The 4,352-nt window shown below is 36.1% G+C and overlaps 1 long non-coding RNA gene across 1 annotated transcript in view; it reads right to left on the bottom strand.

Annotated features, from left to right (window-relative positions):
* Nucleotides 1-1,750: 1,750 nt before the first annotated feature.
* The window catches only part of LOC117102535, a 9,621-nt gene continuing 7,019 nt past the window's right edge, over nucleotides 1,751-4,352 (bottom strand). Inside the window, exons 3-4 of the long non-coding RNA XR_004444439.1 lie at nucleotides 3,628-3,689; nucleotides 1,751-1,762 (exon numbers count right to left, since the gene is read on the bottom strand). This is a non-coding gene — a long non-coding RNA (uncharacterized LOC117102535). The remainder of the gene's footprint in view (nucleotides 1,763-3,627; nucleotides 3,690-4,352) is intronic.

The raw sequence follows: 4,352 nt of genomic DNA, 5'->3' as shown, positions 1-4,352 counted from the left end.
ATTAATTAGGATATCTGGCTATGTGGATTGCTTCTAACATTCCACTCCCCCTAACTCATTTTTTTTCAGATTTTTTTTCTAGTCTATTACAACCCAATAAAAAAAAAAATTTTATCACCCTAGCGCGTGTATGTACTGAAAAAATAAATATTTTTGAAGAATTTTTTTATTTAATTATTGTTTTCATTTTGTTTTAATTAATTACTAGATATTTTTTTGTATTATTTCAATCATGTTTCATTTTGAATATCAATGCACCAGGGTGATAATTGGCTTTAGCAAAATAAAACATTAAAAAAGCCTCCCTCCCTTACTACTTTTCCAGTCTATAGGGTGATAAACTAATAATATATTTTATAGGACCTAATATAATAAAGTAGCAGCTGCAACTTGCTTTACATAATTTTATACGTACATACATTCATCAGTGACGGATCCAGGCATTTGATAAAGAGGGGCCCGGGGAGGGAATGTTACTAATGGAGGGTTCAGACCTGTAATTTAACTGTTCCCTGGTTCAGACTAATTCAGCCTCACCATGGTTGGTGACTGAGGCACGAAAATTTAAATCAATGGCCACTCCCATGGCCGGAAAAGGTGTTCTCAAAACTGAATTTGAATGCCATTTCCGTCCCCCGCCATCCCCCATTCACTATATTTAGGGGAGTTTTATTATTTATAATAACAGGCTATATAGGCCTATTTAACTATATAGGCTATATAATTCCCTGAAGTACTATGTTCACGAGCTGACACAGTGCCTTTATTAGGCTAGAATGATTTATTCCAATCATGATTGGCAGCTCTTGTGTCTCGTATAATGACGAAAGCAGTAACCTAGAATTTCAGTGAAATAAAAATAACTATCCTACTGTCTAAAATTTGACGGTACTGATTCGTTTTGGGATTAGTTCATGGTTTATTCACGAAAGCCGAAAGCCGTGTGACAATACAGTAATTACTTCGTCATCTGGTACAAGATTTTTAACACTTCTGTAACCGTCGAAGTGTATCGGTACTATAGTAATAATAATAGTACAGTAATAATAATAGGCCTAATGATGATGATGATGATGACGATGATGATGGTTACACCAGTGGGTTAAAATTGTTTAAATGAATAAACAGTTGTTGTATTTTAACTGCACTTTCAAGACTACTGTAAATGCTCGATTAAGCGCCTCTCTCGAATAAGCGCCGCACCAAAAATGACCTTTTCCCGCTAAGCACCGCCGTCAAATAAGCTCCGCAGCGCTTAATCAATAGTGGTACTGTATGTTACGGTACCCTGTGTGTAATGAAACACTTTGACTAACAGGGTTTTATATACAATGTACACACAAGCATTTCTTTATAAACGTTTATTTACGATGACCTATGTTAAGCCTACTAAACTACGGGAATACGTGAGATGAAAGCGCCACGCCAATATATTTCTTTTTATAAGCGCCGCTCTCGAATAAGCGCTGCACTGAAGCCTCCAATATTTTATAAGCGCATTAATTTGGCACCACGATACGTAAAACTTTGGTGTTTTTTTTGTTGTTTTTTTTTTTTTTTTTTTGTACTCCGTTTTGGGTTTTCCCAAATGGTTTAATTTCATTTTTAAGGATTTGCTTTTTTGAATATCACATGAGTAAGCCTATTTTTGGTTAATGCGCAATGTGCCAATGGAGACGAAATATTGGGTTATTATATACTGATTGAGTGATTTATTTCGTCCACGCGTAGGCATCCATCGGCATTCTTCATCTTCATCGTCCTGAGTTCCCACAATCATCATGTTGATTATCACGGAACTGTAGGAGGTGAAGTGTCAGTCCTTCACAACCGGTTGTCGGGGTTTAATTTAGTTCTAATTTAATTTTAATTTCAATTTTTTTGTCTTTCTTTCTCTTTTCCTTTAGGCCTATTTTCTCTTCTTCTTATTTTCCTTTATTTTCTCCTTCCCATTGAATTCCGTTCAGGTAATTGATGGCTCAAGCTAAACTTTATAGTTCGCTGGATCCATTCTGCACGTGAGATTCTAACAGAATTATTCATCAAATACACCTTATACGGTATCTATGCATACCGGTATACTTATTTATTTCCCAATTAAGCCAAATGTACAATAAACGATTAAATAGACGTCTGACGTATGTAAGTTGGAAAGCAACTTTATACGATTGGTTTACGGTATAATTAATATTCGGAAATATAATACATTAACCTATCTTCTTGCAAAGTTGTAACGACATTATTGATGAATATTTGTTATTGCGTGAATAAAACTTGATTCTTTGTAAGTTCCAAAATGTTTTATAATATTATCAGCTCTTGAAATGCTCTGGTACTTCAAGTTGAGCGAGAGGTAATTTTTTCATACAATGTGAATTTAAAATTCGCCTGGACACAGCAATAACAATCACGTATGCGCATAAACAGCTTACTAATGTTAGGAAAAGTAAAGCAGCAGTTAGTACCCCCGTGGGATATCAATAGACGAATACAGTACTGGTAATTGCGTTACGACGCGCAAATCACGCGCCAAATAACCGAGTTTTCCGTCAACTAAGCTCACTATTTATAACTGTGTTAATATATTTCTGTGCTCCAGCACTTGGTTGCCCACTACTATATGGAACCTGAGCTCATAGAACCTGTGATTGTAATAAACTGATATTGTTTTTATCATGCAGAAATCAGTGGCGTATCTACGAGAGAGGGGGAATTACTCGCGCCCCCTCCCCCAGTTTCCCCCAAAATTATGGTCTAGTAGTAAAAAATCACCTAGAATCACTTTATTTTGCGAATTATCGCCCCTCAACTGATAATCGAGCCCACCCCCCATTTCACCTTCGCACCCCCATTTCAAGACTCCTAGATACGCCACTACTCGTGAGACAACAGTCTCACACTACGACAATCCATCTATAACTACTGAGAATGTAAACATCCTGAGTGTTAAGTCTCGATTGGCCTGGAGCGCGTACGAAAATTTTAATGTGCGCACTTGCCTTGCCATGCATATTGTTAAAGTTAAAAGGCCTACGTCGTGAACGCAAGAAAGAGTTACCGTATCAACAAAAGACATAATAGGCCTAGTTCTATAAATCTTACAATACCATTTAAAACTGCGTGGGGGAGGGGTAGGTAGGGGCCAGCGTACACCGGGGCCCAAGACAAGTAAAACAATTTAATAACATCAATATGGTAATATGGAAAACAGGATTTTTATCTATATTTAGTGTCGTTTGAATTAGGAACTACATGAAACGTCGGATTTGGGCTTTGCCTCCAAACCCCCACAGGGCTCTTGCACCTGGACCCTGCTGGGTGCTTCCAAAATCCTATGGATTATTTCACAGAGTTGCAAGACTGACTTAACAGCAATTCCAGGAAATTGAAATCAACAAAATTCCAATAGAAATATATATATATATATTTTTTTTATTTTTATTTGTTTTTTAAATTTAGGACTGATATAATGGGGATTAGTAGCTTATGGGATTGAACAGACCTGGGAAAAATTCACATGTATTGTTATAGAACAACGAATTAACTACAACCCACTTGTAAGACTACAAAGTACGTTAACATTGACCTGTACTTTACAAAAAATACATTTATAAATAGCATTTTTACCTCATAAATAGTCGTGTCGTCCGATGACGGATAATCTGGAGATGAGCCGGTTTCAACGCTCTCTACAAAGACAAGGTATAAGCCTACAATCAAACCGAACGGACGCGCACTTTCGACATTATTTATTAGTTCTATTCTACGACGCAAATTAATATAAATATCCAATGAGCCTAACAGTGATGAGTGACTGACAGCCGTATCAACACAACTGGCGTTATATATGTGATTCAGAGTGTGGCCTATGAAATACGACCAGTCGGACGTTGTCCAGTTAATTATCTACCGTTATAGGCCGACTTCATAATAACCGGTAATAACATTATCTTGCGTACGCCGAAACATTTATTGCATTTTGTACATTCAAGAACGCAATTGAATTAACCAAATATATAACATAACTATTTTTCCATTGTCAAACGCCTCCTATATATTTTTTATGCATTTAAAAAAAATAATAGATACACAGGTAATATTTATCATCATCGTCATGTCATCATCATCATCATCATCATCATCATCATCATCATCATCATCATCACATCATCATCCTCACCACCACATCATCATCATCATCATCATCATCATCATAAGGACTATGAGATTATACCAAAAATATTCAATCGAATCTTGTATTGTTATTATAGGCTAATTAGTATCACCATTATTATCAGCATCATCAAAAATCATCATTATGATCCAGATCATCATCAATAAGAGACAGATAT

Source organism: Anneissia japonica, unplaced genomic scaffold (genome assembly GCF_011630105.1).
Source record: "Anneissia japonica isolate Jap-2015-1 unplaced genomic scaffold, ASM1163010v1 scaffold1489_len2284818_cov182, whole genome shotgun sequence".
Lineage (NCBI taxonomy): Eukaryota > Metazoa > Echinodermata > Crinoidea > Comatulida > Comatulidae > Anneissia > Anneissia japonica.
Note: the sequence above shows the minus strand (reverse complement) of the source record. Positions and strands in the feature narration are given on the sequence as shown.